We start from the raw sequence: 21,187 nt of genomic DNA, 5'->3' as shown, positions 1-21,187 counted from the left end.
TCTTTATGACGTCACAAATGATGCGCTTTGCCACATCTTTCTACCGCTATTCCACGTTATGATAATAAAGAAGCTAATTAAATATTGCGCTATACGCTTGCTATCAACCATATCGTTGCCAATACACGTGAGTAAAGATTCGAATTAAATATTTTGCTCTGTGAATGGCAACAGCGAATGTCATTTCATCATTTGTGATGTCATCGGCAGAAACGTAAACAATGAAGCACACCGATTAAAGTTTTTTTTTAATATTAAACTTAAACAAATTATTTAAAAAACGGTCAGATCCTATACTTTTAAGCATGCTCTTTCAGAAAAAAAATACTTTTAAAATTTTGGAAACGACCTCATTGCAAGTATTTAGAAACTTTGTAATCTAACCTTTTTTTAAAGTACTAAATCAAAGAACAATTAATTATATATTGATAGAAATTATGTCTTGGCACCGATTATTCCTATACGCAAGACCAAGAGCAAGCATAAAGATTGACCGTGTTTAACACGTGTTTGCGCAAAGTATAAAAGTATTTTATACAATAAAAATAAAAATATTCAATTCTTTTATTTTGAAAAGTTCCTTGGAGCCTTACAAAAAATTATTGAACAAACTCTTGAGAAATAATAATGAAAATATGAGATGGAATAACAGACGATTTTTTAAAAATGTCCTCGTCTTGATTTTTTAAATCTTACTTTAGACTGCTGCCATAAAAGTTGAAAAGTAATAAAAAAAAATACTAGTAACAAATAACAGGAGCAGATGACAAAAAGTAAAAAGTAGACTACGGAGGAAAAATCAGATAATATCCAAAAGTCCTCGAACATTTCCATCAGTCAATATAAAACACTAATCATTTGAGGAGGAGCGTTTTTATCCAGGGTCTTAGGCAAACAGTTATTTCCAAGGCAAATAAAACGGAGATTGAACGATAAAATGGGGTCTTCAGATCCCTTTGTGTTGCTTCTCTGTTGCAATGACTCTCTTAAGGGTGTAGATTTTTTTTTTTTTTTTGAGTGGAAAACGAATATGCACCAACCTTGTGGAAGTGAAGTGGATTTTTTTTCCCTTTACTGTTAGGCTTACGTATTTCCTGCAGTGGGTTGCATTTTTAAGCTAGAGTTTAAGATGGGGTCATTGGAAATATAATTGTTTTTTCGTTAATATTTTTTTTTTCGGGCATTCTACTATTATATGGCAATCTAAGTCTTTACAGTCTTCTTTCATGAAAGTTACATAAAATATAAAGATTTTTTTATTTGAGACATTATATAATTGTATGGCAACCCAAGTTTTAATTGTCTTGTTTGATCATAGTTACGTGAAAATTAAGGACTTTTTTGTTTGCGACATTCTTGACTTGCATGGCAACTCAAGTATTTACCGTCCTATTTCATCAAAGTTATCAAATCTAATTATTTTTTAATTTGCGACGTTGTGCAATGGTATGGCTACCCAAGTATTTACCGTCTTGTCTAACCAAAGTTGCATGAAAGCTAAAGATTTTTTTAGTTTGCTACATTCTGCAATTTTATTGCAAACTAAAAATTCAAACTAAGAACTGAAAATTAAAAGATCATTCGGTTATTTTGTATATTTACAAGTAATGGATGATGAATTTCTCGTCAATTGGCTATGCTCATTCGCTCTCCCATTCCACGTCATGATAATTTCTTGATTTACTTGTTCATCTTATGATACTTTTTTGCGGAAAGCGTTCTTAAAATTGAAATAGAAATGAACAAAATCGAATTTTCGACAAATCGCTTCGAGGTGCTCACCCCCATGCTACAAACTAACTTAGTGCTTAAATTTCATGAAAATTGGCCGAACGGTCTAAGCGCTATGCGCGTCACAGACATCCTACAGACATCCAGACAGAGAGACTTTGAGCTTCATTATTAGTAAAGATAAAGAAGCTTGCTTATTTTGCTTTCGTGAAAAGAAGAACGAAAAAAAAAAGCATTTAGTTCCAGCATTTCCTCCTTATTGTTAGTATTAAATTCAAAACTCGTTTCTTTAAATATTTTGAAAACTCATTTTTACAGATACTACCGCTTACCTGCACACGGCAGTATTGATTCTCGACGTCAAATTTCGCGTGTTAATTAGTTTTCATTGTTCACTATTACATTTTGAAAACACAAAGTAATGTAATGCTTTTAAAATTTTCTAATGAAATTTTCCTTTAATTTGCATTATTTCGTACTGTACCTTATAAACTTGAGCGTAATTGAAATTTTTTTTTATTTGTTTTTTAAGCTGCTGACAATGATCATCACCATTGTACGCAGGTTTAAAGAACAAAAATAAAAAACCAAAACAACCTCTCAACAGTACATTAATAACTTCTTCATTAGTTGTTTTTAATTTCCCGAGAAAAAGTCTTTTTTTCTTATAAACATCTTAAACCAAAATACAGGAAGTAATTATACTTCTGCATTATTTTGATTAGCATCATTTTTTTCAATACAGTTTGATATTCAAATACATAAAAACTTGGCTACTTTTCTTTCAAGAAATGTTTTAAAGGGAACAATTGGACCAAAATAGAGCCGCATTTTTTGCTGATCAAGAGCTAATAAAAAACGCTTTAATTAAACGCTCGTTTCCGATGTCTTTTAAAGAGAACTGTTCTTTTGTGTGTGATTAATTGTCTTTGATTTTATAAATGAAAATTATTTCCGCAAAGTTTTAGAACGTTACTTTCAGAAATCAAGAGTTGAAAGAAAATTACAAACTATTATAGAAGCGTTGAACAAAAGGTAACTGAAAATTAGCATATTTAATTTTCTGCTCTAAAATTCGGATTTTTAAATAGATTTACGTTTCTTTGAAAGGCATTATAAAGAAATATAATCCCTTCTGTTACTATATGAAACTCGTGTAATTTGATGCAATATCGAGTTTTTATCTACACCTTTATGAAACCAAAAAAAAAAAAATATCTATCTATTAACAATCTCCATTTTTATTTCTTGGTTTAAAGTATTGCATTCAAAGGAAATAATGTGAAAAATAAGCTTTTCTGAGAAATATTATAGAAATAAGAAAGTAGTTTGCTTTACTATTTTGATTTCACTCCTGTTTTTGTGACTATTGAAATTTATTTAAAAACAGTATAAGCACTATCGAATTGATTTTGTCAAAAAGTGTGTTATGTGTATACAGTGCTGACCAAATTATTAGACTAAGACTGTTTTAAAAGCAAATTCTTTATTGATTACATAACTATGGACACATTAACGAACAGTGAAATAATTATCTAATATTTAGTACGCATTTCCTTGTTCTTGATGAGCATTTTAAGTCTTTTTGGCATACTTTTCACAAGTTTTACACCATTTCTTAACTTTTTTAAAAAAGGAGGTAAAAATTGTTTATACTCACTATTATATATACTCACATACACATACTCACTAATTACCTAAAACTAACTTTAAATATAACAGAACACACATATAAAAAAAAACGAGTGAACTGTTTAAGCTGATTGAGGTTATGTTCCTGGTAGGTAGATAAACAAAGAACATGAACAAAGCAGACAGTGCTGCCACCTGTAAACATTAAATCATGTTAAATAACGTAATAACCAGTGTATAGTATGTACTGTACTTTAACAGTAAAATAAATAGTATTTTAGTACAAATAGTGTACAAAAAACAAAACAAAAAACTCTTCAGTCTTATAATTTGGCCAGCACTGTATTGTGCTTAGAAAAAAAAGCAAAAAATTATGAAAAACATAATTTTTGGATCAATTATTTTCCCCAGAAAAGAGGGCATAGTGGTTAATTTATAAAAAACGAACAATGAAACGAAAGCTGATAGAATGAGCCAAAAAAAAAAAAAAACCATGGAGCGAGGAAAAACTTTTATTTTCAAAACGTTAAATGTTTTTTTATTTTTTTTAATGTCCAATTTTTCAAACAAAACGATTTCTTTATGACATCACAAGTGATAGACTTTGGCGCGTACTCCACTGAAGCGCTGAATGTAACGCCTGCTGTCTACCGCGTTTCCAGATTGTGATAATTGTGAAGCGAACTAAATATTGGGCTCTACGGCTTGCTATCAACCATATCGTTGCCATTATATGTCAAAAAAGAAACGAATTAAATACTACGCTCTGGGCTAATGCCATCAGTGAATGGCATATCACTTGGGATGTCATGTGCAGAAGCGTAAAAAATGAAATTGAATTTGCACACCGAAAAAAATAATTGTTACAAAATATTTAGTTTTGTCAAATTATTTTTTAAATGATCAGATCCTGAGTTTTTAAGCATGCTCCTTTCAGAAAAAAATTCATTTTAAAATTCGAAAACGATCCCATTCTTAGTATTATTTTCTACTAAAAGTGGATTATTTATATGTTTTTCTTTTATGGTTTTTACTACAAAACTTGCCATTTTCGTACACTTGTAAAAACCTATAAATATTATTGAACACTTTATGTTTAGTCTTCTCCGAGCGAAAACATTCAATTCTTCAATTGAAACCTTTCTTCTAATTAAATATATATTTATGCACTAAGAGCATTTTGCGATTGTAGCCATGAATTATTCATGCACAAAATCGTTCTAAAATTCAGATTTACTGAAATTTCTGTCCTTGGTATTTGAAATCTTTAAGTTCCCAAAAATACCCAAGACGCAGCTACCTTAAAAAGCCGTTGGTAATGTCAGATTCTTGGAATTTACGGTTGTTTGTCAAACTATTTTCATTACAAAGCTTCAAATAGTTAGTGTTTCGAATGCTTAGCTTCAAATACAACGGCTTAGTCATGACGCGAGCTTTTACGAGAGCTTGTTTTTATTATTATTATTATTATGCTTTGGAGGATGTTAGAGCAAAGCTCTTTCTGGGAAACTCTATTTATTGGTAATTGAATGTTTAGTAAAATCATATTTTTGTGTATAAATATTTAGCTCGTTTTCGAAAACACTCCATACATACACACAAACATTAGAATGTTAGGAATTCCTTCAGGGATTATCATAAAATTTTAATGGAATTGTCAAGATAATTCGTATAACGTATAATGAAACGTTTTTATTCGTCTAGTATGAGATATAGGCCTCCCTCGTATGACACGGCTAATTCTTTCCGTGTGATATCGAAACCGTGCTGTACAAGACTTTTTTGAAAAAAACTTTTCAACTTATTTTTTACACAAATTAATCATGTACAAAGCAAAGATTATGTCAATATGTATCGCGTCGTATGGAAACCGTGTTTCGTGTTGTATCGAGACCGTGTAATACGAGACTTAGAAATAATGTAAATCAAGGAACGTGTACCGTGTTATATCGAAACCAATTTTCATAAAAGCAAAGTAAAAAACTTATTAGAGTTGTCAAACATTAAAAGAATGTATTAAACAAAAATGAAATTCCATCTTTTTTAAAGATAACATTCGTGTTATATCAAGACCATGAAGTATTAAATTCAAATTTCGTACCGTGTAATATCAGAACCGTGTTATAATAATCTCAAATTTGGTGCCGTGTAATATTGAAACCGTGTTATAATAATGGCAAATTTGGTACCGTGTAATATCGAAACCGTGTTACAAAAATCGCAAATTTGGTACCGTGTAATATCGAAACCGTGTTATAGTAATCGCAAATCTGGTACCGTGTATTATCGAAACCGTATTATAATAGTCGCAAATTTGGTACCGTGCAATATCGAAACCGTGTTATAATTATCGCAAATTTTGGTGCCGTATAATATCGAAATCGTGTTATAATAATCGCAAACTTTGGTGCCGTGTAATATCGAAACCGTGTTATAATAATCGCAAATTTGGTGCCGTGTAATATCGAAACCGTATTATAATAATCGCAAATTTTGGTACCATGCAATATCGAAACCGTGTTATAATAATCGCAAATTTGGTACCGTGTAATATCGAAACCGTGTTATAATAATCGCAAATTTGGTGCCGTGTAATATCGAAATCGTGTTATAATAATCGCAAATTTGGTGCCGCGTAATATCGAAACCGTGTTGAACAAGTGCCGTGTTATACGAGGGACTCCTGTAGGGGAGACCGAGGCAAGAAGACTATTCTAACAATTTTCGTGGTTTATTAATTTATTTTTAAGGATAGTAAAATTAATTTTACATGAGCTGTTAGAGTAGTCCTTTGTAGTATTAAATATATTGCCATTTAATTTTTAAAATAAAAATAACGAAGGATATTTTTATTTTTTCATAATTTTAACAAATCGTCATCTTGCCCCAGTACTGGGGCAAAATGACTTTGACCTATGGGCAAGATGGCAACGTTGAAAAAGGTCGAACGTATTTTATGTTTTGAATATGTTACCTAGTTTTACAAATGATAACTGTGTTTTTACATCTTACTAAGTATCAAATTAAGCATATTGCGTTGTAGCGTAATGTTCAAGTGTTAAGTTGTGCAGCTAACAATAGACACAAATAAAAATACCATTTTCATGATTGGAACATTCCTCATGCCACCACTCTTGGCTTTTACAGCTCTGGATCCATTCTTATGTTGGAGGGTCTCAAAATTCCATTTTCCAAGCGAGGCATCTTAGAACTCTATTCTTTGAATTTGATGCAACTGCATTGCTTGGCATGAATACGGGCCCACAGTAATAGACTTGGGCCTACAGGAACTTGGTCTGAGGTTTTTTTTTTACTCCCTTTTTAGTTTCACGGGCTTATTTCCGTGTTTTTAAAAATATTTTTTTCTTCCACTTTGCTCCTTGTTCTGACATTTCTTTGATGGGTGTGCTTATAAGAATGTTTGAGCTTCAGTTTTTGTTTTCTCGCAGTGTTGCTTTAGGCAATGCATTGAAATCAAAAACACTAACATGCTTCTTTGGTGTATCGGAACCAGAATTTGCTATAACTTCTGCTTCCTCTGGAGGGTTTATATGCTGGTTTTCTACTCCCAAGGTCTGAGGATTAGCACTATTATTCACAGTTTCAGAGCCAACGACGTCATAGTCCCCTAAAAAACAAAAAAATTATGAGACTCGATACCTCGTTCTTTAAACCCTTTATCGGCATTTCCAAATATAGCTGTTTTGAAGTAAGCGGTGCTCAAAAGCTCAATAATATTTTTTTTCTGTGATACTTTGTCCTTGATGAATGACCATAAAGTTGTCACATGCTTAGCTATAGTAGGTTTTTAATGGGCAGAAAAATAATGCATCAAGAGCTAGAGACGATGCGATGTGTGAAATGGCAGCCCAACCATGATAATGTTTTTTCACTGCAATACAAAATAGCTTGCAAAGCTATGTGAGATTTATAATTGTCAATAATCAGCAGAGCAGGAGATTCTTTGCTTGGTTCAATTCATTCAACTAGTCATTTGGTCAACTAGTTTATAAATAGCCCCTGGTCATCCGCATTCGAACGATACCTACCTTGATTTAATGCGTCCTTTAGCCTCAGAGGAGAAGCACAAGGTCGCGTGGACAAACATACAGCGTTTACAGGAATTTAATACAGGAATTAGTGGACAACATAGTTAGTTTAATAAATTCCGAAACACGGGCAATAGGCAAGCTCGTCATTTTGCCCTCATTGCTGCCCGTCATCTTGCCCCCGACTGCCTGTTTGAACGGATTCTTCTCCATTGTCATAACAAGAGGCGATTAATTGACATTTATTCATGGTTATAGGTAGTATTTAAACTAAGTTACTCATAAATACTCAAGAGACACGATATATTCTATATGTATATGCAGCAGAGTTTATTTACACATGCATAAAAGTTATATCGTTGCAACGGTAAACTATCAGAGCTTCAGAACTAACACAAATATGGCGATTTCAGCGTCTCTATACTATTGCTGAACGAACAGCGGATATGAGAAACAGTAGCCTGCTGTTGATGCAGTTACCTCGTTTAAAACGGAAAAATTTAGGCATTCGTCATCTTTCCCGGCTCGTCATCTTGCCCCGGTCTCCCCTACTTGATAAAATTTATAACGAGGAACATCACATTTGCGTCACATCAAATATGCTTCTAAATGATGGAGTTCATTGCTTAGAGCATTTCTATAAAATACCTCAAACTGTCATCAGGGGCATCCCAAACTTAAATTTTTGTGGGAGAGAAATTCTTAATTTGCAGAAAGATTACTTACGTTTGCTTTCACATTAAACGGAAAAAGACACTAGGAATTAAAAAATAAGTAAAACAATTGGAAAACTGCAATATTGTCTACGAATTTGCCGAATCGCAAGACAAAATTCACTGAATAAGGACATTTCAGGAGGTCACGGTGACCTCTCGTGACCTCCCATCGGACTGTCGTAAATAAACATTTTGTATAGTATTACGTTGTCGGATTTTCATAGTGTTCAATTTTTTAAACTAACTCATAAGTTTGACAAACTAACAGTAAATTTTAATAGAAATAATTTACTGCAAACCTTTGTGCAACATATTTTCAAAATAAGACAATTCTATGTTATTAAAAATAGAAAAACAGGAAGGTTTGAATAAAGTATTGTTAAAACTCCTATCGGATAATGCTGCTGGCAACAGTTGCAGACTGCATCATTGAAGTTAATCTCTGCGATTATACAATGTACAGCGAATACAATGTACCATTTCTTTGATTTATATACAGCTGTACATTGTCCACTGAAGTAGTACTTTGCCGTGGACGAGTAAAGGGCAGTATCAGCAGAAATGATATTTCAAGATATCTGAAGAAGGAACGAGTTTTAGATTCAATGCTAAAAAAAACAGGGAATTATACGTTTTTATTTTTTTTACGCTTTGTTTTTATTTGAAACCAAATAAGCAAGTAAAAAAAAACAACGTCAAATAACACAAATTGTAGATTGCCGCAGGCACATGTTTCGGCGTCACAAGGTACACCTCTTTCAATGTAAAAGGAATAAGCTTATGGATGAAAAGACATCCGACAAAAGTGCGTATGCAAAGATTAATAATTTGTAATAATTGAAAGCTAAACCTTTCACACTTTGCCATCCGACAAAAGTGCGTATGCAAAGATTAATAATTTGTAATAATTGAAAGCTAAACCTTTCACACTTTGCCATCCGACAAAAGTGCGTATGCAAAGATTAATAATTTGTAATAATTGAAAGCTAAACCTTTCGTCAGATGTCTTTTCATTCATAAGCTCATTCTTTTTTATTGAAAAAGGCATTTTTGTAACGCCAAAGCACGTGTCTGCAGTATTCTGCAATTTGTTTTATTTGACGTTGTTATTTCTTATCTTTCTTTTTATGCACAGAAACGTTTATTTAACTCAAATAAGCAAGCTTGTACAATAAAGTTAACGTACAATAGGTGACGAAAATTCAAAAAAAAAAAAAAGAGGAGGAATGAAAAATTTGCAGTTACTGACCTTTATCTGTCTACAGTAGTATTAGAAGATTTAGCTGTGGAAAAAAGAATATTCCACAGTTTTAAATTTTATACCATTCAAAAGGGAAATTCATTCTTCATTTCCCTCATTTAAGTTTTTTATATGATCTCCGTAATTGATTCTACACAGAAAAGTCATACCTGAAAAATTTACGAATTTGTCGTAAGCCCGTGCCATATTTAATTATTCCTTTAATAATCTTCATGCCTGAATATCCGGTCTATTTTCTATTAATGCCATTTTTTTCTGCGTGTGCACATACATTACTTTCCTCACATCTTAAGTATATTTTTTGTCATTATACGTCGATTATGACTATTATGTAAATATTTAATGTATCATGCATAATTACGCTTATCAAAATAAGAAAAATACATTCCACATAAAACTTTTTTAAATAATTGCCTTAGAAAGAAGGTATTCAAAATTAATATGCATTAAGGAGACGAAAAATGAATTCTTTTTTCCATTATTAAACTATCATAAAACTGTATGCATAACGGGCAAAAAAAAAATGATGATGATATTCGTGCTTTAGGTACTCAGTTGGAATGGATTAGAAGATTTTTTCTTCCATCGTCTATTTACATTTGTGTTTTACGCTGATTGCCAACCCAGAAATAGAAATGAATTTATTCCATTTCAGATCTGTTGCTCGAATGAGTTTTTAATGCAAACTTAACGAAATGTTCTTTTCGAGTGAACGTGTAAATTATGAACGAAAAATGCTGAGCTGATGATTATTGCATGAAGCTATTTCTGGAAAATCGTGAAAATTATTTTGAATATTTATCTTTGAAAATATCGTTTTCTCTAAGTATTCTTTGATAAACAAAAAATGGCAGCAGTCATGTGACTTAATATTTTCGCTAGATTTAGTCCTTTTATTTTTTATTAATAATGTTTAAAGAAAAGGAAATTTTAATCGTTACATTAAAAACAGTTCGAATTTTACGAAGTCAAAAAGTTTTTTAAATTCTTTTAATAGTTAAGGAGAACTACTTTTGAATAGATGCTGTTTTGCACATTACTGTTTTTTGTTTTTCTTTATTGCACTTAGTTTAGTTTTGTTAAGATGATGCGTTTTAAAATGGCCGACCACTTTAAAAAAAAAATTTTAATATCTGGAGTTGGCTGCATCGGGTTTTTTTCGTTCTTTTTTTTAAGTATAATGATAGCTTCTTGGAGAATTATAAATAATCATAACCACAAGCTTCTTTAAATTTGTTTAATATCTAGAGATGGCAGCATGGGTTTTTTTTCTTTTTTTTTCGTAACGATAACTTCTTGGAGAATTATAAATAATCATAACTACAAGCTTTGAAAATTCAATAGTCAGTATTAAGTGCTTGTTGGAGTTTTTTGACAAGTATGAAAATTTATATTTTTCATAAAATCCCCTTTTTTTTAATATACGTCCACATGCACACGTTTTCACTTCCCCATCTGATTTCATTCGTTACTTTAGAGTTTAGGTGGTTTTTCTTCTCCATTATGCAAAAATGTTATTTTACCGCATAAATATGTACTACAGAATTTATTTGAAATATTTCGATTGAACGATAGCGAAGCATTTTGAATATGATAATGCGTCTTGTTCTTGAACAAATGAGACAAACTTAAGTATAGAGAAACTAATCTTTTTTTTTTTTTAAATATTTAAATGAAATGTCATAAGCAGACAGCAAAATAAAAATAACTTGGAGCCATACTTTTAGTAATACTTTGTAAAAATTTTTACGTACAATCGTAAATACCGTCTACTGAGCAGTCCAAAAGTGGGCGTACACTCGTTCTATTTTCGGCATTATTTTATTTATGGATAATAAATTGTTAATAACCATTGCCTTGACGCATTAAGAGTCATAAACATCGGTATATACATCATTCACTTCGTAATACAGCTGGATCATGTGCCACGTTCTGACATATATGATTTGTGGAGTATAGTTGATTCGAAGGTGTTTAGCTGCAAAACATCTGAAGATAAATAAGAAGAAAAAAAATGCCAGGATAGAGCGCAGTGTTGACATTTTACCCAGATGAAACATGAAGTTTCATCTACTGTTACGCTAGGAAAAACTTCATGGTACAACCAGCAACAATTTCCTTGCAATGCTATCGATAAGTTTATTTTGGTTAACCACAGGATCCACTGCGCAATCACCATTTCATTTCCTTATCTCAAGATTGCCTAGGAACTAGCATCAACTTGTAAAAAAAAATGTGTAATCTTACTCCGTGTAAATACGGTGACAGCATTTTGCACTTTGTGTAACCTTATTCCGGTGGCTAGCTTCATTCATAGCACTGGAGTAACCTAACTGATAAAACTGGTGTAACGTATGAGCGTTACGCTAGTTTAATTAGTTAAGTTACTCCATTGCTATGGAGGAAGCTTAGGTGCCACTGCTTTTACGGAGTAGGGTTACACTTTTCATTTACAGTGTACCTAGAAACCTTCTGAGTTTTTTTATTATGTTTTGCACTAATGGTACCCGCACGGCTTTGCCCGAAATAAAAAAACGTTAAAAGATCATTTAATTCGCCTGTATATTTACAAATATTATATGGTGAATTTTCTCGCCAATTGGCTTGTACCCATGTTACGGTTCCACGTTATGATAATTTCGAATCTCGCCAATTGACTTGTGCCCATGTTACGGTTCTACTGTATGATTATTTCGTAATTTACTCGTCCATGTTATGATAATTTTGTTCTTAAAATTGAAATAGAAATAGAACCACATCGAATTTTCGAAAAATCGCTTCGAGGTCACACCCCCATGTTACAAACTAACCTTTTGTTAAATTTCATGAAAATCGGCCGAACGGTCTAGGCGCTATACGCGTCACAGAGATAAAGACATTCTACAGACATCCAGACATCCCGACATCCTCCGGACATCCAGACAGAGAGACTTTCAGCTTTATTATTAGTAAAGATAAAGCAAACTGCATTCCATTTTACCTCTTTGTAGTTTTGTTATTGATATTTAAAATGATAAACATCTTTCCCGGGCATGCTGTATCTAAATATCTTTGCTTTTATTCTTCAATACTAGTTTTTTCTAATATCCATTACGATTCATTCATTTTATTTTTGAGCAATCACGATTGCTCATTGCTTTCATTTGGCTGTTTTGATGTGCTATGATTTTATTTTCCCACCAGCACCCTCTGCAGCATCACCGTCGACCGGCTCCCACGATGCTGCTCCTATAGCGAAAGCCGTTTCCAGGTTGCGTCCATATACTACACTTACACGCATGCATACACGCACGTACACACACACACACACACATACACACATATACATACGCCTACACACATACACAAACACATACACACACAAACACATATACATACACACATGCATACATACAGAAACCTACACATACACACACAAACACATATACATACACACATGCATACATACAAAAACCTACACATACACACACACCTACACACAACTACCCACACACTCATGCCTGCACACAGACACAAACACATATGCCTACACAAACATACGCATTCCCCCTCCCTCCCACACACACAAACACTCAAACGCACAACTACCCACACACTCATACCAGCACACAGAAACAAACACCTATGCCTACACACATACCCATATCCCCTACACACAAACACACATACTCCCCACACACAAACACACACGCCTACATACACACACACACACACTCGTGATTGCGAAAAACATAATTTGAATTCAAAAGGTCAAAATTCAAATTATTTTTTCTTTTTTTTCTTATGTTTTCATTTTAAAATTTAATTTTAAAAATATCCCCCCGCCTTCTTCACTTTTTAATTTTACCAAAAAGGAACAAAAAAGTACCTTCAAGATTTTTTTTTTCTTCTTAAACTAAAACCACTGAGAATTTCCAGAGAAGCCCGCTCATTAAAACAAATGTCAAAAAGGAAACCGACATAAGAAATTAACGCTGAAAACAGAACGAACAACGAACAAAACATTTCTCGTGAAAAGAGCATTAAAAAACTGATGTCGAAAAAATACGCATTAACCGCTTCAATAACAAAGTTTCCAGTAATTAAAAATCATAAGAAATTCCGCTTCACATATTCGTAAAAGGTATTTCAAGAAAATAAATGTCTTTAGTGAAAAAATTGGGAAAAAACAGTTTTTACTTAATTTGCTGCATTTCTAATTTGAAATTGCAGTAAGGTTGGAGAGTTATTAGCTTTTCTTTGCAGCTAAATGATTTTAATTTCATGCTTTTGTGCTAATTATTATTATTTTATTTTCCCTCTTTCTTTTCTTCAAAGAACAAAAACTCTAAAACGAATAGTCGTTTGCTTTATGCTGGACTTTTTTAAATCGTAATAATTTGCAACGTTTTAATATTAGTTTTTTTTACCTTTTTTTGCAAAGCGCAAAGCGGTTATTATTCACAAGGGAAAACGACATTTTTTCTTCAAGACACATAGAAGCCTAACATACACGCTGTTAGGGTTTTACACGAAACTTTTAAAATCGTTTTATACACTAAATTAAACGATTAAAAAAACTATTTCTTTCTTAAACATGACTGTTTTGGTTAACTGTGTAATGATTAAATCTGCCGTAAACCAGTAAAACTTGTCACTGTTATTTGTTTTGTGTGTCATCTTATTGTCCGTTAGCTTTATTGTACTGTACAAGCGTGTTTATTTAGTTTCCGCTGAAAAAAAAGGCTCGAAAAAAATGTCTACTTCCAGCATTTTCCAATTTTTAGTATTGAATCCAAAACACCTTTCATCAACTATCTTGCAAAATCATTTCTGCAGATACTGTTGTATACTTGCCCATGGCGGAAATAACCAAATCAGGTCATATTCCATAATCTTCTCTTCAATAAGTGAAACATACTTTAGGCGTTCTCTATTAATTTATAATAGTCAAAAACTTAGCCAAAATTACGTATTCTTCTTTTTAATTCGGGGAACATATTTTAATCATTCGCTATTCGTTTATAATAACCAAAACAACCGAATGAAGTCATATTTCATACCTAACTATAACCTACTCTGCAACTCTTGAAACATACTTAAAGTACATGAAATACACCACCAGCTCAGTCAATTCCAGCCGAGGACTGCAGTTTCGTGCTTATTAGCGCGATCTTGGCTTCCTTAAGAGGTTTTCCACCTACAGCTTATTCACTTCTTGTGCCGGACTGATGAGTGCTAATAAGCACGCAACTGCAGTCCTCGGCTGGAATTGACTGAGCTGGTGGTGTATTTCATGTATTTCTGCCTTAGTCCTGGCTAAAGGGCGGTAACTTACTGAATGTACTTAAGGTATTCACTGTTTGTTAAAAAAAAAAAAAAACATATTCAAAATCAACATATCAATTCATATTCCATAAATAAAGTCTTTTCGTTAACTCGTGAAACATGTTTTAGGCGTTTCCTGTCCGTTCATAATAACCAAACACGAAACCAAAATGACAAATCAAATCACATTCCATAACTAACTATGTATTCTTCTCTTTAATTCGTGAAACATACTTTAATTAGTCACAGTTCGTTGATAACAACCAAAATAACCAAATAAAATCATATTTAATAATTGACTATCATCTTCTTTTTAATTCCTAAAACATATTTTAAGCGTTCACCTTTCATTTATAATAGCTAATAACGTAACCAAAATGACCAAGTCATATTCCTCTATCTATCTATATCGTCTTATCTTTAATTCGTGACACGTACTTCATGCATTCACAGTACGTTTACAATAACCATAAAGAAATCAAAATGACCAAAATAAGTCATATTTCTACAATTAACTATATAGTCTTCTCTTTAATTCGTGTCCCAAAATCATTCACTGTTCGTTCACAGTAACCAAATAATCTCATATTTTATAACAAACTACAATCTTCTCTTCGATTCATAAATCGTTCACTGTTCCTGAGTAATAACCAAAATTACCAAATCAAGTTATATTCAAAAATTAGCGCTTTAGTCTTCTTTGTAACTCGTGTAACATACTTTAATCATTTATTGTACGTTAATGAAAAATAAAAACATAAGCTAAATAATGAAATCATGTCCTATTTCATAATTAACTATCATCTACTCTCCGATTCATAAAACCAAAAACCAACGAACTGATGTGTGCATCACATCACTTCCTTTTACTCCAATTTAATCTCATTTCCCCATTACTGGCAATTTTAATGTGATTCAATAGTTTACTCTCTAAATATCACCAACAGTGGCCCAATTGAAACAGATTTCTTTTTAAAAAAATCGCCAAATTTGTCGCCATGTTGGCGACAAAGCCTGGAGCCAAAAGACTGGCGATATATCGCCAAGTTTCCGCCAAATTATAACACCACTTGAGATTACATCGAAAGTAACAATGATTTCCCTCCAAAAAGGGGCAAAAGACCCCTTTAAAAACACCGGAATGCAACCAAAAGGGGAGGTGCACAACTAGATCCCACTAGGAGTCTACGTACCAAATTTCAGCTTTCTAGACTTACCGTTCTTGAGTTATGCGATATACATACGCACCAGTGGCGCCGACTCCATGGGGCTTGAGGGGGCCCGAGCCCCCTCAAAAATATTTTTGAGGGGGCAGAGCCCCTCCAATAAATCATGAAAAGTATTAGTTAGTTTTCTAAACTCATAAATTTATTTTTTATTTTCCTTCTTTGAAGCTAGTTTACCTTGTAAAATACAGATTAAGTGGTAAGCAGGTAGTGTGAATAATGTTGGTGTTATAGCGTTGCAAGCACACTTAGAATTTGTCCCAGTGCGCGAACTTACGGGTCAAATCTGTTGCCGGTGGGCCGCGCTGCGGCGAACTCATCTAAGTGTTGCTGATCTGGAAAAAATATATGAGGGTTTGATTTGTATATTAATACGGGATTATGGGAGGCATGATAGTTTTGAATACTTTTGGGAATTGTGTTTAAAAGAAAAACCTTCTCAAAATGATGATCCTTCGCTTCCTTGTAATCGACGTATACCAAAGAAGTATGAAAACAATGAAGCCACCTCACCGCACGCTTTCAAAATCCCAAAGGAGTACTACAAGGCACTTTACATTGAGGTTTGTGAAATGGTGCAATCTTGCATTGTTGGGCAGTTTACATCAACTGGAGTCACACAGATCATTGCAGTTGAACAAGAGTGCTTGCATCATTTTATCAAACAGAGGTGAAACAAATTTTGAAAAATCAACTGAGTTTTCAAAAATAACCTAGACATTAAGAGACTGCGTTTACACTTGAATATGTTAGCCAGTATAACTAATGAAAAAACAAATGGTCTTTAAAAAAAACATGCGTAAATTAAATTACCTTTTTACGAAAATACTGTGCGTGTTTGTATTTATTTTTTCCCTTTTTCAAAGCCAAAAAATATGTGTCAGGCTTGTCGAGTTTTCGGGGTTCTAATGTTGATTATATGACTTTAAAATGCTTAAAAAAACTTTAAAACTCACCATTTTTCATCTAAAATTTAGACAATTTCCTCCGTTTTACTCCCCTCCCCCCGGTCCATTTTTTTAAAAGTCGGCGTCTCTGGGAGTGCCCTTCCATTCAAGTCAAGTGTCCTTCCTACCTTATAATATCAATGCCTAGTTACGGCACTGCACAGCTCCCCATAAAATAGAACAAAAAATCTCTTACTAAGACAAGTGATATAATTTAAAAGTTAAACCAGAAAATTTGTAAACCAATTTTTAGATTCTTTTACTTCGAAAATGCCGTGTCACATACTGTTTGTTTGTTAAAATTATACACACCAGAAAATATGGCATTTTCAAGGTAAAAAAATCTGACCTTTCTTGGGGGGAGTTCCGAAAGATTAAATAACCCCCTAAACCCCCGGTGATGTCCGGCCCCCCCAACAATTTTTGCAAGTCGGCCCCCCTGATACGCACATCCGCACATACGCATATACATACATACGTACATACAGACGTCACGAGAAAATTCGTTGTAATTAACTCGGGAATCGTCATTAGTGATATTTCACTTCTCTATAAGTTCTTAGGTACTTATCCACGTGTGGTCAAGTCGAAAAAAAACTCAATATTCATTTTGGTGTGAGTAAAATGGAAATTAAGGTCGATTTTTGACTGAATTTTTTTTCGCGAATACAATACTTCTTTTTTTGTAAAAGGAAGTAAAAACATAACTAAAATAATCAAATTAAGTTACATTTCATAATTAACTATAATCTTCTCTTCAATTCCTAAAAGATAATTTAGGCTTTCACGGTTCGTTTACTACAACCAGAAACATAACCAAAATGACCAAAACAAGTCATATTCCTCTCATAATTAACTATATAGTATTCTCTTTAATTGTTAAAACATACTCAAGGCGTTCACTCATTTCGTACGAATATTGCTGACAAACTTGTAACTCAAGCATTAAAGATTGAATGTTTCGTTAGTAATTCAGAACCATTTTAAGAACAGGACAATCATGGATCTTAATGGTCATCAAGATCGTTTGTCCCGCCTAACCGTTGTTTGTTTCGATGGGCGTGTGGAAGAAAAGTTGCAACCGAAAATGACCCATAGATATTATCCTAGACCGCTGTATACACAAGTCTTTAATTACTATATAATCTGAGAAATCGAGGCTTGTTCATTTATTAACAAGATTGATTTCATTGAAATTCTTGTTGTATTTTCCAGAATTCCGACGATTAGCATAAAGAGATAGTTTTCCTGCAAGGCGGGACCGCAAATATAGATTGCAATTCTCCAGAAATGTACTTAGCACTAAAAACTTAGAACTTTATCACTGTTCGTAAGCGGTGCAGTTTGGTAATTTTTAGAAAGAGAAAAGATACGCATGTTTGTTAAACTGCATAAGTTCACATAACATCATTTATCTGAGGGATATTGAGGATTAAATTCGTAAAATTGACGAATTTTATGAGTGCATTTTCTTTTCTTAGTTTTGCTTAATGTTGGTACACGAAGCAACTTATTAATTAATTCTTTCTTAATTTTATTACCTAAAATCGAAATTAATGTGCTAAATATAGTAGAGTATTGAAAGTTGTTTAAAATTTCATCAACTAATTTTTCTAAAAAGTTTCGGTTAAACTTATAGAATAAAATATCCGAAGTTTAAAAATTTTCTTTCCAAAAGTCAAGCACATACAATATCAGAAATAATGCACTTATACTTGGGACAAAACTAACCAGACAGCGTCGCGTCGTGGACATTAGGAACTACGTAGACATCACAATGTAGCAAGGTCAGATTTTTCTCAACTATAGTTCTACTTCATTTTTTGTCTTATCTTTACCATTCACATGTTTATACTTTTTGCTCTGGTATGTATACACCATGGTTGATAACGATATTATTACTCAATGTTGTTTTTTTAAACCTTTATATGAAGTGAACTTTCGTTCAAAATATGTGAAATTTGACGAAGGTAGCAACATGTACCCCCCTGGCACGGCATTAAATATGGCTACCTTCGTTTTATTTTACATATTTGAAACAAAGATTCACTCAATATAGGCAACATTGAACAATAATCATCAACAAAACTCAGTAAGGATGGAGTAGTGACAGACGGAATTTTTTTTATTTATACTTTGATATTAACGCCTAATCAGAAAGCATAGACATTTCTACTTCTTGTTTTTTGGCAATGTTATGAAGGAACTAAAACTAAGTTATTTGAGGCCGCCATTTGCTCCTAGTGTTTACGAAAGCCTGTGAAATCTGTTAGATGGTAATGATGCAAAATGCTGGGGACACTTTTTAACTATGCAATAAACACAACATATTGCAACAAATGTATGCAATCAAACAAAAAAGAAACTTGCTTTCAGATTAGGATACATGAATCATCGTAAAAATCAACTTAAAAAAAATCAAGGGTTTTTTTTCTGTTTTATCAGACTATCAAAGATACAAATAATAACATACAAATATACAAAGATATAAAAATACAAATGTTGCTAGGAACAATGGATGGTAATGATATTTTAGTACTGATATTAAGTTTCTACATAAATAAGTATTATTTAGCACTGTTTATTACCTGTTATTTTGCTCTTTAAAAGTTGACAAGTAAATAAGAATGGAAAAGATATTGAAAACACTGCTAAGACTGCTATGAGTCTGGGACAAGTCTTCACATTTCTGGAGAATTGCCCAGATGTAATTTCAAATCAATATCAGATTTTAAAAAATATTGTAACACATTTTGTAAATAGACGTTGTTTTCATGTTTTTATGAGGCTAAGTTATTGTACTTTTGCTAAGTTTGTTTTATATTCCATCAATTCTCATTCAAAATTACTTTACTTTTTGAAGCTTTTCTTGTATGTTGTTTTCATCTGTTTTGTGTCAGTTTTGACATGAAGTCTATGAAATTGGCATCGTCTAGCGAGTTTCCTTTTCGGCGGCTAACTTAATATCAAAAATGTTGAAGGAAATTGATATTGGCGATATTTTTAAATATCGCCAAGTTTGGCGTCGTTTCGAGCCTGATAAATAACTAGAGTTCACTGCGAATATTGCCGTAATTTCTCTTGTGAGTATCAATAGCAGTGAGCTGTTACCATCCAGTTGTTTAAATGCGATTTTTATCTCATAGTGTTTTATTGTATTTGGAAGGAAATACGTGGTAATCGTAGTGCTTACGACGTTTGATGAGATTTTCATGAATTGCGGGATTTTATAACAAATGTTAACGACTTGCTTCTAAACAAATACAGTGAAACCTGTGTAAGTTAACCACTTACGGTGCAATACTTTAGTGGTCAACTTACAAAGGTTGATTTGTATGATAAAGGCTAATTCCGTGCCTGAAAAAAGCAGTCAACTTAGACAGGTGGTCAACTTCACATGTTTTACTGTAACTCCAAACAATTTTACACGTAAAAATAAATTTGGTTTCTGCTTCATAATAAACTGATTCACTATTTCAAGAACATTTACAGTAAAAGAGAATTCTTAATCTGTTGTATTAGGAAAGACCGGGGGAATGCTCCTCTATTTATCTGGTAGATGTAATGATTGACGAATTTTTGTAAGACGAAAAACAAATTTAAAAAATTCTATTTTTCAGCTATTGCACTCAAAAAGCAGATATTTAGTAATTTTTATTATATTAATGTGATTTATGAAAACAATTTTCTTCGAAGTTGTATTATTTTGACAAAATTAAACCAAATATTTATGGGAACGGCACGGCCTTCAAACACGTTTCCCTCCAACTCCAGCAATGTTCCTAATAATGTCTACTTAGTAAAGCAAGATTTCATTTTTCTCACCCTCTTCTGCACCATTACTAATTTTAATTTTTTACCCTGGCGTGGGAAGGTAAAAGGCAGTATCTGCAACTTTTACATTTTTATTTTTTGCATTTTTTCATCTATTGTTTTTCAGCTTTATTGTACATTGTGCTTGCTTCTTTGGTTATAAACGTCAAATCCCAACATTGCCCTATTATTAGTATGGAATCCAAAACGCATTTCGTCAAATATCTCAAAAACAATTTCTGCAGATACTGCTTTTTACCTTCCCATGACAGTAATAAGTTTGATATATCAGTTGCAATTACATGACAAAAGAAAAGGATGTTATAAAACTGAATTTTTTATTTATTTCCAGCAGTTTCAAACTGAAATCTAAATTGAGACCGTAATAGAACATCGTAGTAAAATTTTAAGTTGTTGGTTTTTATTTGCATGTCATCAAAAGTAATAATCAGTTCAAGGTATACTTTTCCCTATTTATTTAAAACACGGGGGTTTCAACTATGTC

The sequence above is a fragment of the Uloborus diversus genome, chromosome 4 (genome assembly GCF_026930045.1).
Source record: "Uloborus diversus isolate 005 chromosome 4, Udiv.v.3.1, whole genome shotgun sequence".
NCBI classification, from domain to species: domain Eukaryota; kingdom Metazoa; phylum Arthropoda; class Arachnida; order Araneae; family Uloboridae; genus Uloborus; species Uloborus diversus.
The sequence above is the reverse complement of the archived record's forward strand: the minus strand, read 5'-3'. Positions refer to the sequence as shown.